General features: G+C 40.7%; 1 long non-coding RNA gene across 1 annotated transcript; it reads left to right on the plus strand.

Moving 5' to 3' along the window:
- Positions 1–191: 191 nt before the first annotated feature.
- Positions 192–16,042, plus strand: LOC134137249 (uncharacterized). The gene is made up of 3 exons (XR_009957651.1): positions 192–293; positions 4,992–5,029; positions 15,959–16,042. It is a non-coding gene; the product is annotated as an uncharacterized LOC134137249 (long non-coding RNA).
- The last annotated feature ends 4,089 nt before the right edge of the window (positions 16,043–20,131 follow it).

Here is a 20,131-nt window from a genome sequence, read left to right on the forward strand (position 1 = left end):
CATATACGTGCACACCCTCAGTGGCTCTGGCCCTAGGGAGTCTCTCAGCTCAGCCAAGTTGAGCTTTCAAAAAAAAAAAAAAAAAAAAAAAAAAAAAAAATCTATAGAGCAACAGTGCTATCAAACCTGGCTTAACGGTTTAGGCAAGACCGGGGGAATTAAAAATAGCTGAAGCTGGCACTCGTAAGCGAGCTGGTAATAACTCATACTTTCCTCCAGCGCTCCTGAGGAAATGAGGACAAGCTGCCACCCTCATGGGGGTGACGGCGAGGGAGGGAAAACAGGGCACCTAGGTGAGCACCTCGAGTCAATGTCCTTGCTGGGGTGCTGCGGCTGTGGGTCCCCTTGCTGCAAGCCTGTGGGTGCGTGCGTGTCCGTGAGAGAGGGAGTCTGAGCGCGAAGTGGGTTCGATTAGCTGCAATAGGCAGGCAATTTCTGCAGCGAACATTTACAATTTTCTTTCAATATACCAGGATTAGTTGCTGTTGAAGGCTCTCCTCCAATAAGATCAGCACTGCTCTCTGATTTGGTGGCTTTGCTGAATAGAAATTACTGGTTCTTGTTATCTCTCAACACACTCTCCCCTCTGCCTCAGCAGACACTCCCCATTTCCTCATCAAAAGTCTTTATCTACAATTTGCACATCAGAACTGATTTTTCTTTTTTGTTTTTTTCAATTACCTTTCCCCATCTTTCCCTGCAACACTCTCTTCTTTATTTCTGGTTACTTTTTTTCATAGTTCCATGATAGCTGTAAGTTCAAGCAATGCACAGGAGGAGAGAGAGAGAAAGAGATGTGCTTTCAGATTATTGCAGTGATCTGAGTCTCTGTGCACTGAAGGAAAAATGTTATCATACTAAATCCAGTTTATTTTTTTTAAACAAATTACTGTGCTGAAATATTCATGGCATGTTACTTTCCCAGCATGAGGACAAACAAATTAGGGGAAGGTGATACATTTTGCAGACAATACTTAATTCTCCTTGGGTGCAAAACATTCTCTTTTAATTAATAGTCATTAGACTGAGAAGTATTTACTTTGCTTTAGGGAACTTGTCAGTTCAATGGAAATAGCCCAGATACAAGCATTTTTGGATTCGCTTTATGTTTGTTTGCATCTCTCTCAGACTGGAACTGATTTGTGGTGTAGGGGTGATGCTTGGGGTTGGAACAGTTGGGGCAGGGAGTAGCAGAGGGGAGTTGGTCTGCTGTTGTGCCAAGAACAAGAGGAGGGAGATGGAGAGCGATGGAGGGAGAGGGGGACACATTTATGAAGGTGACTCCACTTGTGGCAGGGTATTGCCTGACTGGCCCCATCCTGTATCCCTCCAGATGGGCCATCCAGTAGAGCCTGCCCCTGCAGATTGTCCCCAAAACAGGACCTCAGCCAGGTTAAGTTGGGGCCTCTGTTCACCTCCTCTCCAAAAACGTCCCCTTCACTTTCCCATAGGTATTTCTCAGCCTGGGCTCACTCCAGGCAGGGAAGCTAACTGCGCCACACATACATTTGACTGCTACTGCTGAAATGTCTGAAGAATGGGTTTACTGCCAGGAAGGCCATGTACCTTCAGGGTGGTAGAAGTCAGGAAATACCTTGCTTGGCCCTGGGTGGATATTTCTCATGCCCTGGGTGGCAGGACTAATTTTTGGTGTAGAGAGCTCTGAGTTTTGGAAGTACTCACACTTTAACATGACATAAGTCTGTGTTTCTCTACCTGAAAGCACTTTTAACTGAGTTTTAAGCATCAGATCAATTTATAGCTCTTCAGGAGCATCAGGATAGCTGGGGGCTGACCTCTGCCTCTTGGTTTCTTAGCCTTCTTGGAGGATTACACCTGGGCTTCACAGGGGAGTTAGGAGACAGACCTTCAGACTCCTCTGGTCAGATTTCTGCCCAGGGAAGGAAATCAGATCCAGCAGGCTTTGAAACAAGCCATGAAACAGCTGTGCACCTGCAGAGCTACTCTTTGTGCCACAGCAAGGCCAGAAAACTGCCAGCCCTGAGACTGACTGCCCCATCCTTTGCCAGACAGAGCCCTAGATGCAGAGCCGACCTCCCCCTGCACCTCCCATGGGCTGTCTGCGAGACCTTGGTGCTTAGCATATTTTAGCATTCATTAATCAAGATCATCACCAGCTTAAAAAGGGACAATCCATGCCTCCTCTTCCCCTTATTGTTATTACTATTATTTTTCTCTCTCAGTGACTTTGTGAGTGTTTGATTGTGCATGCTGATTCCTGGAGATTTAATTACAGTTCAATAGCCAGATGCACAAATTTGGCTTTCCCAAAGTGAGGAGGAAGGTGGCAGTCCTGGCCCAGGATGGCCCCGGCAGCACCTTGTGCTCTTTGGGACTGCTCCTCCCTTCTTTTCAGGAGAGGGATAGAGGACTTCAGGGTGGGGGTGCATGGCCAGGCCCCGCTTTCAGTAGCATGCTGCTTCCTAAGTAGTAAGCGAAGGCAGTAGGTAGCCCTCAGGCTAGGGCTGTGTGCTCAGAGCGGCTCCAACCAGCTGCAGGGGGCCCCCCAATGCCACGCTGATTAGGCTTGCCGCTGCCTCTCACGGTTGCAGTGCACAGCTCCTGCTGGAGCCAGCCGGAGAGGGACCCTCCGCAGTGCAAACCTCACCCTGCAAGGTTCAGGCCAGGGAGCTTCTCTTTTCCTCCTCCCCCACCCCCCGCCTCCATCCTCCCTGCAGCACTTCATCTCGCAGGAAAATAAAAGGTCTTTGCTGAAAACCCTGCCGAGTGTCGCACCCCTTCCTCTATCTGCAGCCTGCCTGGGGAGCATGGAGATTTCCTCCCTCTGACATGCATGGGGTGCATAGCGCTGCCTTCTTGCACCCTCGGAGCCCTGCTCCTCATCAATCCAAGCAGATACATCTTGATGGCACCCAGTGACTCTGTGGTAAGCAGCACCTTTAAGTTTGATAGATCATCTGCTATTACCAGCTCCTCTCTTTAGAGCACTACATGTGTTCGACACACCTCCTGGGCAGCGGGAATACCGCTTATAAGCTTAAAATATTTGAAATGCAAACCCCCTTGCTCATGAAGGAGAAGGGGGAGCAGTGAAAATGAGTTATTTACAGTGTGCTAAAGAGCTGCAGAGATAAACCCATTTTAAAACCACAAAATAAAGCACTGAGCCCTTAGCTTGCAGAAAAGGAAAGTGCATTGGGAAGCAGGTATTTGCTAATGTTAAGTGACACTCCCAGGGACGGGAAGCAAAGCTAGCAACTTTCAGCATGGACAATTCTAAAAGAAATCATTTCTGTATCCAGTGATGCCAAGTGATCTCTAGGGAGGCTTTGCTAGAAACCACTGCCTGGCTTCATCTCCAAGTCTTCCAAGTTGCGTTTCCTGCAGGCATGCAGCTCTCACTTGGGAGGAGAAGTGAGTGGCCTAGGGTCCACTTCCAAGGAGATCATTTCTTTGCCTCTCAGGGACCTTAGCAGGTCCTTCACTGAGGGGGAAACCTCTCCCCATGGCCCCCTGAGCGGCACCATGGTGACACCCTGATTCAGCTCCCATAGGCACCTGTGGGCCACAGAGGGGTCCCCAGAGCCTGGAGGTCCCCTCAAGAATGAGGGAAGCTCCTAGTGCCTGGGGAGTCAAGTGCCCAGGCAGAGCGGCCACAGGACAGGTCCTCCCCATGCTCCCCCAGCACCTAGTCTCCTCCTCAGCCCTTCACACCTGCTTCACTCCTTGCACCAAGTTTGAGGGGATATGTGAGGAAGGGAGACCTGAGGCAAAACTGCTGGTTTTCCTCTCACTCCCAGAGACACCCATGCCTGCCTTTGGCAGGGTTTGACTTTTCTTAACAAAGTCAAGTGACCTGAAGTTAGATGCAAACATCCCGCTGCCAGCCCCTTCTCCAACCCTCCCCATGCTCTCTCCTTGCCTGCTCCTCTTGCCTGCTGTTTCTGACTTGCCAAGGTTTCCTAGGAGGAGGGAAGGAGGGTGTCAACAGCCCTAGGCAAGCAGGTGCAAGACAGCTGGGTGACCTGAATGCCTCAGTTAGCCGGCAACTATTTACCCAAAGCTGAGGCTGGCAGCTTCCTGGCCAGTGGATAGGTTTCTCAGGGGACTATGGGTGAGGAGCAGCATCTTCAGGCAGAGCATCCCAGCATTTCCATGACTGGCAGTAGCTGAGATGCCTACTGGGAGTGCAGGATACAGGAGATGGGGAGCAAGTCTAGAGGAAAAGCCAGCACTGTAGACCAAAATACATTTAGGGCACCTGTTTTCTTAGGGGAGTGGGATTTTAGACCAGTTTTAGGCCAAGAGGACAGTGAGGGAGAAGTGCTGATGTCTCCATGGAAGAACAGACACTTGAAAAGGGGTGCTTGATTTCAGTAGCACATGGCTTTCTAAGGAAGGTGAAAAAGTGGGGGAGTCAGACGGCGACCCTTGCACCACCTGAGCGGTGAGTACATCCCCACAGGCTGCTGGTGCACCGCTGCCGCCCCGGCCTGTGCTGGGCTCTACGCCTGGCCATGTTCACCACCCCTGTGCATTTCTTGCTGCTCTGCAGCCTTCCCTGGGGCTCCTGCTCTCCTCCAGCCCCAGCTGGGCTGGAGAGCTGGTTTCAGTGGTTTAGGGGAGGGGGAGACAGGCGTTTGACAGCTGATGGAGAACTGCTGGCAGGAATGGGGTGAAGGCACAGCAAGCAATCCTAAAGGTGAGGGTGGTAGAAAGCAAGGGGAAGGGACAGAGCAAGCCCAAACCAGAACAACAGTGAGCTTGTTGAACATGCAAATAAGTTGCTAATAGGCACTTACTGATGGAAATTGAAGAGTTAAATAAACTGATGATCAAACTTTTTACAGAAAAGGGCACAGGATCACTCAACTGTGTCCAGAGCAGTGTGTTCATAGGAGTATTATAAATTATATCTGCCAGGAAAAGGCACTGAAACATTGATATATTGGAGCCTAGAAGCTTGCTAGTGCTAGGAAGCTAACAACATCTCGATTTCTCCTCCCCAGGTGAAACCTCTGAGCCCTCCAACACCGCTAGGAAGAAAGTGAGTCCTTTTCACCTGACAGCAACATTAAGCACTGCGTTACTAACAGAAAATCACTGATCTTTTCTTTCACTTCCTCCACTGCATGCTGATGGTGTTTTCCAAGTCCATTCAAGTCTCAGAGACTGAGTTACTGGAAATTATTCAAAACAGACAGCACTGAAGAAATTGAAATTCTCAGCAGGCTGACATGAGGGTCGGAGTCTAATTTGCAAAGCCAAACTGATCCCCTTTCGTGCAGAGCAGGTAGGTGGTGAACTGGAAAATCAAATCTACTGTTTTATTAAGGATAAACACAGTATCTAGAAGAACATCCCACTAGGCACAGTAAAGCTGAGAGGGTGCTTTTTAATGTGAACATGCAAGTAGTTTGTCTGTCGATAAAGCCCTAGAAATTGCAAATCTCTCCTTTGGTGCATAGAAATAATTAGTATTTGCAAATATTGCAGGGTCCCAGGTGAATAGGTATTTAGGCGGACAGATCTGAAGACTGTTTCAGAACAATATGCAAAATATATTTGCTGAGCACCAGTTTCACCTATGCCCAGTCTTGAAACGACAACTGCTGAAAACGACAGGCCCCAGTATAGCATATGTTCACCACAGTCAGAAATACTTTTAAGTACAGAAGCGTGACTTTTAGGAGAAAGCGAACAAGAAGAAAGTACATGAAGTGTATGGCCTCAATTTGTGTGCTATGGGAGTTAGAAAAGGCTAAAAAGGAGGCAAGCAGCCATGCGACTGTGATTATAACAGGATAGGTTTTGTAGCTGGGTCACAAGGCTCCAAAAAGTCCAAAAGTTTAATAAAATCCTCTCTAAAGTGTGCAGGTTGTGTGTGCGTGTGTGGGAGGGGGAGTGCAGGAGCAGAGAGGGGGAATTACCTGCCACATAAACATTTTCTTTGCTGTAATGCACACAGAAGAAAAAGCTCTTCTTGATGTGAACCCCTCACTATTTTTTCTTTTTCTTTTTGAGTTTGGTCAGAGGAAACTTTAAATGGGAAATCCTGCAATGGTCAGGGCCATGGGAAGAGCTGCCAGACTGCAGCACCCTGGAGAGGGACCAGCCCCACGCCACCATGTGTCTGTGTGTGCGTGTGTGTGTGTGTGTGTGTGTACGCATATGCACACACGTGTGCACACACAGCCATTGCTGGTGTGTGCCTTTGCATGTGTTTAGGTGAATGCAAGCCAATATTCAGCAGTGTATCTGGAGCGATGCTCTTTGGTGTCACAGCTGTTATTTTGAATGCTGCTTCCCTTGGAAGGTATCTCCCTGCAGCAAGCTAGAGAGGGCTGCCTCTATGCATTGCATGTACCCATTAGCTGAAGTTAGTGACTAGAAATGAGGAAGATTTCTTCGTGTCCTTTGCAAGTGTCAGGGAAGATCTAAAATGTCCTGAAGAACACAGTAACCTGAAGCTCTGGACTATGAATAGCTCATTTCAGTCCAAGCTCAAGGCAGTTATTACTTGTGCTATTGCAAAAGTGTCACTAGAACTTTCCTGCAAGAGCCTCTCAGTCGTTAGAAACCTGCCCAGTTCACTTGCATTACACACAGTGTGCTCTCTGGTCTTAGGAGGACAGGTGTCAGGCAGACCATGCTCTTCTATTTTCATTAGTTGGGGCAAGACTGAGGGGTATTTCAGACTCAAGCTGTCCTCAGCAAGGCTAGACCCTTGGCAAATTCCTGCACAGGTCTCTATTTTGGTTTGGTGGGGAGTTTCACAGCGGTTCACAATTCTGTGGGAAACTGAGGTTACTTCATAAATATATGCATATATGTATGTGTGTATGTATGTATATATAAATTTATATATATATATGAAGTAACCCTAAAGGTTACTCTGTGAAGTGGTTCATGACTGCATCTCCATAAGGCATCAAGAGCTTTACCTGCTCTTTAAGCACGTCAGGCCCAGGAACCAAGCTCTGCTGCACCCTAACCCTGTAAGCAGTTTCTCTTTGTAGTTATGGTTCTGCCGAAAGGTTAGTGCAACGTCTCTCAAGTACTGATACCATTAGCCTAAGCACATACATAGTGAATGGCTATTTGAAGTCACAGTCCAGAAATCCCAAAACAGAGCTATTAAAATAGGAGTTCATGAGCTACCTTTTTTAGCATGTTACTTCTGTAGGTGGCTCAGATCCTCCTAACAGAAAATACAAATGGGAAAATGAATGTACTTCCTTTGAGGGAGTGTGGGTTTGAACCCATACATCCTAGATTTCCAGTGAGCCTTTGCCAATGTGATACTGGTTTTGTCTTTGTCTCTTTGCTTTGCTTTGTCGTCTTGAAACTGTTTCATTTGTACCTACTGTCATTTGTGAAAACAGCATCATTTGGAGGAGAAGAAACTGAAATTGCATCTCCTGTTTAAATGGCCTAATTTCATGGGGGTGACATGCACATGAATCTGCAATGAGAAATCAGACAATGAAAGGATTAAACTTCACTAAAAATCAGAAAATAATAATCACTTTCCATTAATGCTGCTGGGTAGCACCTTCCTCAATTTACTGTCCAGTGAGCTGTTTACTTGAGTTGCAGTGAAAATAGTCCCACTTGAAATATGTGCTGGAGCAAAAATCATTCATCATGGCCAGAAATAAGGGCACATTTTCTAATTCTTTTGCTTTCATCCACTGGAAGTGACAGAAGTGACCCACTCGTTGAGTCTCTGCTCTGCAAAGTGCCAAGAGTCCTGAGCCATCAGAGACAGAGGTGCTTCTGTAATTAGCAGCAGTATTAGCTAATGAGCTCTTCTACAGAGCAAGCCTTACTGGCTCTGATGAAGCTCCAGGTTGTGACTGTTCTGCTTTCAGTATCTGAAATGGCACCTCCAAAGTCACTGTGGGGCATTGCATGGCTGTGCCAGCTCTCTGAGGGTCAGCTTGGCAGTTTCTGCATCATACTCCACAATACTTTGTAGATATGGCCTTAGAAATATATGTTTCGCTGTTTCCCTTGTTCTATCAACCTAGTTCCACAAATGTGGATCTGATTCTCACTTCTTCTCCTTCACAACTGCAATTTCTTATGAAGTTTTTAGTGTGTCTCAGACTCACAATACCAAAAAAGTAAAGAATTCCCAATATGTAGACTGTCAGGTTTAATGGCCTGTCTCCAGCAGTGTCCAGAATTAGGTATTTTTTTTTAATAAAAGGAAAACAGTTTCTCCCATAGTTGTAAGATAACCTGCCTCCTCCAAGAAGTTCCCTTCTAATGAGAGAGAAATACAGCTACATAAATTCTACTGCATGATTTTTGCTGTCTCTTCCACCATTTATTTTATCATTAGCTACTGTAACTCAGGATATTCCTGATGTATCTGGCAATACCCAATTCTTCTTTGAACCTTGCAAAGTTCTTCAGTCTCAAGGTCATCCTTGACTTTGAGAACTATAGTAAAATTATGTGTTTACAGTTCAATTAATTTTGTCAAAACTGTGTTTTCTTTTATCAGCATTGAAGTTGATACCTTTTACTTCAACTGGTTATCCTCATCTACTTTTGCATCTGAAGTAGCAAGAACAATTCTCCATCTACATATTGCGATTATTCATTAGAACTTTTTACTTTACATGTCCTCACTTATGCCATTACATTTTAAGAATAAGAATTCAATTTTTTTCACTCTCTGCTTAGCAGAAAGTTTCTGTTTTTATTTTATTTCATTTTTCCCATACTTCTCAGCAATTCTTATTCCCTTTCCAGTCCCCCTATAATTTCTCACTGTCTTTCTTGAGATAAGGTCATTTTATAGTATGCACTCTTTGAGATGAAGCTACATCACTTAATGGCCCAATATGATTGCTAAGTAATATTTCATAAATCAGTGTAAACCTCATTGCCTAATATCCTTATGTGTTATTTATTTAGCTGTGCACTGAGCACATCTTTGTTAACCTATCTGGAATTAAATCCATGTCACCAAAACATTTAACTGAAAATCCCCAGAAAATTATATCAAACTATTTTTTCCTTCTCCAACATAGACTGCTTTGTGTTCATCAATACCAAACTTCATTTGTTTTGCTCTTGTTCAGCCACCAACCTTGTTAAATGTACCCACCTTTTTAAAAAATTTTTCTATTGCTTCCAGTCCAGCCCCCAAAACCTTCCCAATGCATTTCACTCTTGCAAACTGCTGCTAGAGTCCCCTCATCAGAATTCACTTGGAAACATTTATTTTACTAATAAGCGAGTGCTATATTCTCTCATTTCCTTCACTCTAGTTGATTACTCTCTTATCTGCTTACACTTCCAAAGAGAAAAAGAAAAAAAAACCTTAAACATAGAAGCAAGGGTAAAATATGTTCATGAAACAGGAATATAAGAAGCCATTCTGTTTTCTTCTATTGTTTTCGGTTATTCAATGTTTTATGTTTTGTAACAATAATATGAAAGATAACAACAAAAATGACAATTACTGTTGCAGTTTGATCTAGCTGCCAAAGAATATCTAGACCCTCTGTCAGTATTTACACATGCTTCTTCTTAGAGTTACCTGTTTGTATATTTCTACGGAATAACCTGTTGGCTGAATTGCTTTGTGTAGAGAAGAACAGGGTCCCTTGAGGAGATATGACAATAGCTTTGTAGCTCAGGATGGTATTAAGTCAAGTGTAAGAAGTTTTTCTAATATACCTTTTAAATTACAGGGAGAAAGGTCTCACCTGAAGTTCTATATTGCCACAGTGATTATTAAGAGCAACGAATCATGCGTGGCCCAGGTCAGCCAGAAAACCAGATGTACTCTAGAGAACTCTAGAATTGCCTTTTGCAAGTGCACCTATGGTATTGTTTGGTGAGCCAGCAAGACTGCAGATCACAACATGTGATAATGTTACACAGAAAAGGCAACCTGGATCCCATACCCAGTTCCTGTATGAATCTGGGTTCCAGAATGAGGAATAACTACAGTCTACTTCTTTTTGTTTGTCTTTCACTGTATAAGTTACCAGTGTGGGCTTCTGCTATACCGAGACAATTTTTTCAAGTCTTTTCATCCAATGTTTATTTCTATCAGCAGTACCAAATTACTATATTTTGTACTCTTCTTACTTTACCACGCACTTTTCATACAAACTGAATAACCTCTGCTAAAAGCAATTCCTTCTTCCATTACTTGTAGAGTCAACAGGAATTTAGTTTAAGTCCATTAGGAAGATGAAAGTATGATTTTTCCTCCTGAGTTGCTAGAAAGACCCTTTTGGCACTAACGACAAACAAAGGTTGAAGTAAATCTAGTTGTATTTAATTGTGAGCCACTAGGAATATTCTCAAGCTAATGTTTTTCAGCAGCTTTAGATAAAGTCACTCTGTCATGCAAACTCAATACATTATGAAACCTGCTAATATTCTGCTTTTGATTTGCCTCTTTGTCTCTTCAGGGAATAACCAGACCTAGCCCCCTGACCTGCCTAACTCAATGTGTTATTCCAATTGATTATGTCTACTTAATTTTTCATGACTGCTTTTGAAATATTATAGCTACCATCAAAATTGAATCTGTGCACTGCAACTGACCCAAGGAGAAAGGCTACTTTCATAAACTGTGAAGGAGATATTTTTTCATACTTACTTCCATATGAAAGACAAACCCAGGGTCTATGTACACTGATCACTTTTGTAACACCCAGACATATTCCATGACATTCCCATTGGTGTAATCAAAGTATCACTTAAGAAAAGCAACTCATGGAGTGCTCAATATTCAGCACAAATGTATCTGTTTAAAGTTGTTTTCCTGACTAGGAAAACAAGGAAAAAGGTTGGTTTCCTGACTGAAATGGGCATTTGGAATTAAAGAGCAAGTTTGAGAGTCAGGATTATTGCTTTAATGAATCATTCAGTCTTCAGTTCAGGTTTTCAAAAGGGTATCTTCCATTGTAGATTTACAGTTCTTGTGCTCCAAATATGCAGCTGCTTTAGATGAGCTGCTGAATGTTTGAAGTGTCCAATGGGTTTGTCTGTGGCTGTTGTGTAGAGGAGCTATCACTGAAAAACAGGGCTTTGGTATTTCAAGTCATTTGTTAAAAAAGTGAAGCACTTGTAAAAATACAGGCTACAACTTCTCTTGGCTTGGTTTTCTAATGTGCACTATAGTGCTTATATTCCTCAAATGTGTATTACAAGACATTACTATTTGAAATCTTTTAAGTAACTGAAGATGCATACATAAAAGGCTCTATCACACAAAGTATTAAGAGAACAGCACATTTCATAATCAAGCACATATCCATTTCGTTTAGTGGATGTGTTACTCAATTCTTCTACTCGTGTCTCTGATTCAATAAAGTTAAACTTTACGTACTTAAGTACTCATGAATAGATTCAAGCACGTATTACACCTCTTTACAGGTGTTTCATTGAATCAAGGCCTCTGTCATGCCTCTGTGTTGTAACATTAACCGGACAGTAGTAGTAAATGGATGGTGTAGTTTGGATTTTTCTTTTAAAATAAAGAAATATGCACCAGAAAACTTCTGTATTTTTTTCTCTGTGAACTAAGGTTTTTTCTAGAGACTGCCTTATATTAATGTACTGGTGAACATCGACACAATTCAGACTTCACATTATTCTCACACTATTCTCGGTGACAGACATTTTAACTTCTGGTCTGCACTGAGAAAGATTTTATGAAGAGAAAGTGACAATGTCCTTATTAATATAAAGGCATCCCTAGAAAAGACTTCTTTTTATCAATTCCTGGTTATTATGCAAGCTGTTATCTGAACTAAGCCTAAACGATCCATACTGGAGTACAAAGAGAGAAATCTCTTCACTTCCAGACAATAATAATAAGAGATAGGGAAACAGATACTGGAGGGATAGAATAGAAACTCTCTTTAGATGATCCCAAACCATCCTGTGGACCTTTTAAGGGTATGCAGCCAAGTCTAGTTCTGTAAAAGTGACCACTCTTGTTATTTTGCGAACCAAAGTACTTGGGCTTTCCTGTAGCGTTTTTAGGACACAAAATTCACAGAAACTGTTCAGTGAGCAGGCAACTATAAATTACCTAATAGGAAACCAGAGGAAAATTGATCCTTTGTGCTTGGTCTTTTTGGCTACGTATATAATGCTAGATGAAGTTTCAGCCTCTGTGTGTGCCTGTGAGCAAGGAGATTTGGGACTTTTTGCTAATCACTTCAATTTGTGTTCACCCCTTTGGTGGCTAGTGCACCCCTAGGTGGCACCTGCAGTGCCAACACTGTGATCAAGGACAACTGAGCTACAGTTGTACATCTGCTGATGTATTTTAAGACTCTTTGGTCCAGGTAGGACCAAACTTTGGGTAGGAAACCCAAGCATTTTCAAAAGTGAATATGAGGGAGATTGGCTGGATTGACTAGTTCTTCCCTTTTGAGATAACTTGTTTGCTGAGATTTTAAAATATAGCAGAAACACTGTTATTGTTAGCCAATGATATTTACATAAGATTTTTGTCATTTGAAAAAAAAAATCTGGAATACAGTTTATCTTTCTCTTGGACAAAATTTTCTGCCAGTTAATAACACTGAAGCCATTTGAGGACATGCTCTAGTTGAGTGGCAGCTCATGGAATAATGGCTACAAAGAGAGGCACAGTTAGATTAATTCACAGAGGACTAGGCAACAGTCGTGCATGAGCTTACTGTGGAAATTAGAGCCAGCTGAAGGATAGCAATTTCATTTGGTTAAATCTATCAATGTTTCACATTTTTTTTCTACACTGCAAATAATAAAAAAATCTCTTTTTGAGTGTTCTGACAGCTCTGTCAAAACATCAGTTTGTGGATCAAAGAAGACAGCCTTTCAGGAGGAGAATGGAAGGATAAAGAGGTATTTCTCCTTAATCAGTAGTGACCGGAAAGATTTAAGTCTCTAAAACTTTCTATCTTGAACACACACACACGCACAAATATGTCCTTCCACAAAATGGAAAATAATATATTCTATGGAATATATTCATTTGGATTTAAATGGCACACCCTGGCCTTTAAGAGTAGAGAGAATAAAAGTAAAGGGTGAAAAACTACAGTGTTGTAATAATTATTATCAATATCTCTCCTCAGACAGATAAAAAAGTACTTTAGATGTTTTAGTGTTCCAGACTTTTACAGGTGAGAAAGAAGCTCAGAGCTGGCACTCTGATTCTGGAGAAGGCAAACTGGTAGATGAGAGAGGAGATCCCCAATGTGATTTGTGTGATGAGTGTATGATCTACTTAAACACAACATCTCTATGGAAGATAAATATTTGTCTTCACTAAATCATCAAAATACTACCCACTGCATGGTCCCCTGCATGGTCTAATCAGACTCATTACCTCCAAACAAAAATATATTATCTTTGCTCACGACTGCTAGAATGTGGACAATCAATACACAAGAAAAAAATCAAGAATGGTTGCTATTTTGATACAATTTATTTCCAGGAGAAAGAATGTACTCATTAGCTTAAGCTAAGTGTGAAGTTTGTTTGCCCTCCTTAATCTTGAAGTGATCAGCTAACTGATGTCTTTGAGATACTTTCTGAGGTCACGGACTAAACAAAGTTAAATGATCCTCTCATCTGAAGGTCCAGTTTCTGTGATGTTACGTGACAAACGTGGATGTGGGACATTTTAAGTGACCTATTTTCTGTGGCTTGAATATTTATTCCCTTTTTTCTGTTTTAAGACTTGTTCTCCCTCTTCTTGCAGCAGTGAATTCATAAGATTTCTATGCTAAGTAGAATTTTTATCCATGCATCCTTTATCTGAGCACCCATCACCCAAGATCTGAGGTCCTTCCTGACTAATGAGGTTAGCCTAGGGAAGTCGCTAATGGCACTAATATGATCTAGAGCTCCTCCTGCCTCTCTGGTTCTAGAAAGGACAGGACTCCTTTTGCCCTTGGGATAGAGATACTCAAAAGTAAGTTGGTTCAAGTATAGTCTCAAAGCACTGTGCTAATACGAACTAATTTATCCTGGTTGAGCTAAATCATGAGCAGCTAGCATTAATATCTCCATTATTCAGGGGAGCAAAACCAGATTGCTTGCAAGAGCAACCAGGAGCAATACTTGATCCTTATTATAATCTGTTAGACCACAGAACCTCTCAAAACAGCAGAGCAGAAAATGACATTTGGTCTGGGGACCATAGTCAACAGGCAGATTGGTGCTAGTGCTAATGACCGTATTATTTTCCTGGCCTTTCTTGTTCAGTGTGCGGTGCCCTTTAATAAAGTTCATCTCTACTTAGGCAACTCCTGCAACATTTAAGTGGCAGTTGCAAGGCAATTCAACATCAAAACTCCCAGCTGAGCATGTGCTGAGCAAGGATATGGTCCTTACAGTCATGGCTTGCAGAAGGCTATAATTCAGGGAACAACATCACAGTGCAGAGCGGTGATCACTTGTGGTGATAAAGCACTCTGGGCTTCCACGCGCCTACGTGGGAGGCAGAGGCAGAGCTAGCCTCTGCTCTCCAGCAGAGAGAACCTATTTGTGAACATGTTCCAGACTACCCAGTCTGTGCTTCCTGTTGTATAATTACTGTTTACCTCACTGAGTTACATCCACTTTAATAGGCAGTATCATTACAATGGCTCCCTCTCATATATGGTGAAAGACAGCAAGAGGCAATCACCCGTTGTTTTTATTAGGATCAGTTCAGCTCCGAGAGAGCAGCAGCAGAGCTATTGTTGTGTTCTCAGTCAGATCTATTTATACACTGTCATATGGAATGCTTTGCCTGCATTGATATTTTTTTGCTTAACTTTTATGGTCTGCTTTTTAGGTTATTAATAATAACAATGTCATCTATGTCATCATGTGCAACTTCAGGGAAAAAAAATCCACTTTTGTGGATGAGGAAAAAAAATACCCTAAAACTTCTAGGAATTTATGCACTTTTTTGTACATCCTAGTGGGGAGGAAAATCTACTAATTAAACGGGTAAATGATATTGCCTCAAAGCACACAGCTGTTTTTAAAAAAGAACAAAAGCCCTCCTAAAATCAACAGTCTATTTAGTCACAGTACATTCTAATCTTATTAAAAGTTCATTGTCATAAAAAGGACACAGAGCAGACCTATCTATAGCATTCATGAGGAAAACCACAATCTCTTTGACAGAATCAATGAGAGACATCCGTCTCTTATGTGAGAAATTACTGGATTCTACACCCATCAGCTGTATCCTTTCTTCCTCTATTCCCTGTTACTTGTCATACTTCCATACATTGCCTAGTGCCTAATATATAGCTTATAAGATCCTATAGTAGAAGTTTTCAAACTTCTTCATTTTATATATCCTAAAAAAAAATTCCTAAAGGAGCTGTCAGTTTAAGTGTACTGAGAACAGATTTATTTTTCTTAGTTATATTTCCTGCATTCCTTGGAAATAGCCAATGCATCTACAGGGCATTGTGTACCAACAACTGAAAAACAGAGTCATGGAACATGAATTTTCTGTATCCTAAGGCTAGAGTCAAGCACAATTTTGGATGTTATCCAAAAGCAGTAGAGCTTCTGTGGCTAAGAAGGCTTCTCTGACAGGATGTACCTAAGTTTGAGGTAGCATAGCAAGAAATATCTTCTAGAACAGAGCTGAGGTAATCTGACATAGCAAAAGGAGAGAGGAGCATTGTTTTTTATGCTAAGGAGTATAACAGGGCCTCTTAAGCTGGCAGGAGTAATTCTTCTACTGTGTCTCAAGGTAGATGATGTTCGGTAACATAATCTACAAAATTCTTTCTCTTTATGGGAAGGATGATCTCATCTTTAGAGACTCAGCTCTTTAAGCGAAAGCACACTGTCCGCTTTGGCTCTTCCTTCAGCAAAATTCAGTGTGAGTTGCATATAGGTGTGTGTGTGATATTCTAACGGGTTGGTAGACCAAAGCTTGTTGATCAATGTATCATATAGTCATTCTTACATTTAATTATTCCAGGTTTACAAGTCTCAAGAGTATGAAGATATCGATGACAACAGCAACTGAGAAATAATTCAATGATTATGTCACTCTCAGAAGATGGTTCTTTGCTGTGGTGAGAAAGGTCCATGAAAAATACAGTGTTTATCGTGTCTATTTCAGCATATGTCTGAACAGGAAAAAATGTTGCTTGCATTTGTTAATCAGAAAGAGTTCATACTTCAAGATTAAATGGAGATTTAACTGAAACGAAAAATGAGAACATGAGATTCAATTATTGTTTATATTTGAAATCAAATTTTGATATATGTTTCCTGGCTCATTTAAATATGACCTTAGAGGGGCAAATTAATATATTGACGCATTCTCAGGTAAAAAAAAAAAAAAAAGAAAAAAAGAAAAAAAGAAAAACATTATAGGACCTCTGTATATGTATGCGTAACTTCAAATGCCTGCACAAAAAATTATTATTATTATTATTTTTAATAGCAAGTGTATTTTATGGCTTAAGGTCTTCTACATTTTTGCTAGTTTTGAATTGCTCTCGATTTCAGTAGACATTACTGAAGTTGAACTTTGCCTGAAGTTCCCTTGTGAATTTCATAAGAAATGAAAAATTTCTATGAGAAAGAGTTGCAGACATTATGAACTTTCTCCTTAAAGTGAAAGAAAGAAGTAATAGAGACACACAGTGCCTGGAACGTTGTCACAGTTGTAGGGGGACACTCACATCTGGATGTTTAAGCGAGAGGCTCTTTCAGGAACCAATTGCTCTTCTTGTTTGTAATGCCACCCAGTGGTTCTAGATTTTTCTAGAATAATTTTATTTATGCCATATCTAATTCTGCTGAAATTCTATTTTATTCTTCAGATTTTGTAACAGCTTGGGCAAGTGAAGTGGATTAAAACTATTTTTAGCAATAATGTTGCTTCATCTTTCAGCAAGGTCTTCCCTACTGATCTTACTATCCAAGTCAGAAAGCCCTAAGGAAGCCCCAACTTATCTAGAAGGACATTCTCCACTCTTTGGAACAGTTACTGATCTGGCCTGATTTAGAATACCTGTTGCTTACCTCTTATGGATTACACAGAAATAAAAGAAACATAAGAGAAAAACAGTCATCTATGAATGTCAAAGCACTCCTCATTCTCATTTGTCCGTACTGAAATAATACTTAATTTTTATCTAATAAGCAGTAGTCCTTCTGTGCTTTTTGTTAAAAACTAAAGGATGTAGCCTACAATAAGTGAAAAATTTGAGCTTGAGTTACTGAAGAGGAAAGTGGTTTCCATGTATTGTCTTTTCAGGTATTGTCTTTCATTCATCTCTCTCTGGTAGTGCTAAAAATGCGCTATTTAACAGAGCTTCATGATCTACTGGCTCCACCCTCTGTGTTAGCAAATATTTTTAAAATGTTGAGAATAATCAGTGATCTACCAGGTCCAAAAGACAGCCTTCATTAACAAAGAAAATACTTCAAGAAAATACTCCAGTCAGCATCAAGTTCTGCCGGAAGAGTGACTGTCCCAGCTGTTCAGACAGCTCTAGGTTTTGGAGCAGGAGTAATAGCCTCAGTTTGGCAGTGAACGACTCCAGGTAGGATACGGCTAAAATCTGTGCTGGAAAGCTCTTCTTTGGGGATTTGTAGTACTTGACAAAAACAATATCCATAATCATCATTTGAATGATTGACCCTCATGGTACATCTCAGATCCATCCAGCAAATCTTGTCTTTGTTTGCACAGACCAGAGGCATTCTAGGACTTGGCAATGACAATCATGAGCAGATCTAGGAGAAACTTCAGGTGCCTCTTCCCTAGGAGAAATGTGTTTAAATTTCAGGGACCTAGAAGGGTCTGGATGCTCTTTAAATAATCTTTGTTTTACTCATTTAGACTGTGAGAACAAAAACTTCCCACCACCTCCTGAGGAAGCAGCAGAAGGGAATTTTAAAAGGAACCGTTTGTTAAAAAGAGCAAAGATGTTATCCACACCTACTGTGCCTGCTTAATTACACATGGCATGAACACAGACGTCTGTGGCTAGGATGGGCTGGAACAAATCATGCCATAAAATTATCTGGAGAGGACAGAAAATGCATTACCACCACCACAAAATGCAAAGGGTCAAAGTGGCCTTCAGGTAACTCTCAGGTTAATAAACCTATCCATATGTAAGTAGTAATGGACAGTAAAAGCGTTTAGTTCAAAAAATCGTTCAATTCCTTATAACATGTTGGAGACTTACTTACCACTAAAGGGGTTAATTTGGTTGAGGCACCTACCGAATGTTCCCCCAGCATCACTGAGTGCTCCATTGAATGAGGATAAAGCTTCTGAAGTTTGCACTGAAGCAGAGGTCAATTTAAGAAGCCATGGTTGTGTGTCTAGGAAACATGTTGAGTCATTTTCTCCTGCCTTTGAAAAGAGAATCAGAAATTAAAAGGTCAAGTAATTTGACTGTCAAAGAAAGAGTATAAACTTATGGAACTTGACTTCCCTGCTTACACTGGTCTTGAATCACAGCAGCTCCATGCATTTTAAGGAAATTACTCTTAATTTATGCAGATGTAAGTAGAGGAAGAATCATAGCCTTTGGTCTAAGAAGAGAAGACTATAGTAAATGCTGAATACTTGCCATACAAAATATTTTATGCAAATTCAAACAAATTCCTAAGATACAGTTCATTCCATTTAAGTTCTTAATTGTATCTGCTCTTACTATTTGCAAGAACCTATTTGCAAGACCCGAGTAGCTTATATGTGCTCATGAAAAATAGCTAATATGCAGGCTTGTACAATGAGAATTTATATTCATCCTTTTGAATATTCCCTCACTGTACTAGAATAAAAGTAATGAATAATTGAAAATTGAATAAAAGTTCAATTCATCCAAATACACAGGACAAAAAGTACCATATATTTTAGGTGACCAACTGAGCACCATAAATAAAGAACAACAAATCTTCAAAGACAGTCAGAATAAAAATTGATGAACTGCTGAAAGTCAAACATGTAAAACATGTAAAGTCTTCAGATAATATCAAGCAGGGATAATCTTGTGTGGTAGTGATAGGAAACAGAATACAAACTAACTTTTTTTTGCACTTGTACGTCACAACTTCTTATATGAAGGGGAAATATACTGTGTAATGCAGTGTTGTATACAAGAGAGATGAATCCTGACCGCGCCTTCAAAACATTCCCAACAACACAACTGAGGGGAGGGGTATTATGTTCATAGAGAGAGAAAGAGAAAAGAAAAAAGACTTGTTTTTTTTCAGTCAGCTAAAAAATAAATAAAAACAAAATTATAGTTTTTATTTTTTTCTCCCATTTCTTTCTATATCTATGTTTGTATTGTAGCTAAGTAAAAATTTACCTTATAGTAATAGTAAGAAAAAAACAAACCTCTAACTTTTTGTGATTTTTCAGTCAGAGGGTCAAATTGCAAAAATGTCATGGATTTCTGTAAGGACAGGTTATCAGTTGTACTCATTAAAAAAATTATTTTTTAGTTTTGCAATAAAGGATCAGTTTGAATTTCCAAACACAGGAAACAAATAGTTTTCATTCCTACCGTGATGAGTTCAGCAACATTCTTACTCTTTTGCTTTACATAGATATAGTTTGGAATATAACAAAACCAACCTCTCCATTTCTAATTCCACAGAGTATCATTCACACTAGATGGACTTAAAGTTTTACAGTCTATTTCAAACTTTTTGATGGAATTTGACTCACATTTTCAGGGCAATAAAGCCATGAAGAAAAGTGGTTGAACACACTATTTAAAAAAAACCCAAGAATATGCCAAATTTTTAGGATTTTTCTTTAAGTCCTACCTGGGATTTTACAAGGAAATTTTCTAAAGAAAAGTACTCTTGAAAATTCAGTTATGCTATGAGAAAAGCTGGTCAAAAGTACTCCTAAAAAACATTGCTGTTGGGTCTGTCTAGGAAGAAAACTGCAACTGCCTGTTAGTTACAGTTCTCATCAAATAGTTTCTAGCAGTAAATTTCAGCATATGGCATCTCCACAGAGAGTTGGCTTTATTTACATATCATTTGTTGCTCACAAGGGGTGAATAGTTGTTCAAGTCACACGATAAGGTTTCTGTTCCCTGACTGAATTAGTGAATATTTTACAATTGGCAAACAATATGTTTGCCAATTTTACAAGTGTCAAACA

The sequence above is a fragment of the Rhea pennata genome, chromosome 1 (assembly GCF_028389875.1).
Source record: "Rhea pennata isolate bPtePen1 chromosome 1, bPtePen1.pri, whole genome shotgun sequence".
NCBI lineage: Eukaryota > Metazoa > Chordata > Aves > Rheiformes > Rheidae > Rhea > Rhea pennata.